This window comes from Brassica oleracea, chromosome C4 (genome assembly GCF_000695525.1).
Source record: "Brassica oleracea var. oleracea cultivar TO1000 chromosome C4, BOL, whole genome shotgun sequence".
NCBI lineage: Eukaryota > Viridiplantae > Streptophyta > Magnoliopsida > Brassicales > Brassicaceae > Brassica > Brassica oleracea.
In genome coordinates, this window is record NC_027751.1 from 33,930,831 (window position 1) to 33,931,304 (window position 474).

The window sequence follows — 474 nt, forward strand, 5'->3', positions numbered from 1 at the left end:
TCCACCTAATCAACACTAAATAACATAAAATCCGCAAACCTATCTAAATTCCCTATACTAACCACCTAATCTATCCTAAACTAACCAAATTAGAGAGGAATCAGGGAGGCTTACCATTGCTACGAAATGGAGAGGAAGTAGAGAGGAAAGAAAGAGTGAGCGCTCGGGTGTATATATAAGATTACATATCGTCACAAATTCCTCGTAAGTTTACGACGAAATCGCGAGCAGATACAAAGGCCCGTGTTTTTTTTACGAGGAAATTGCGAGGAATCACAAAGGCCCGTGTTTTTTTATACGAGGTAATAACGACGATTTAGCTTACGAGGAATTAACGAGGCTTGCTTTCCTATAAATATACCCACAACTCTCACTCTCAAACCACACACAAACTCCCAAATCACACCTTATCTCAAATCACATTCCTGAGCAAAATCCTATTCAAATTATAAATATTTGAAAAAAATAGGAAAA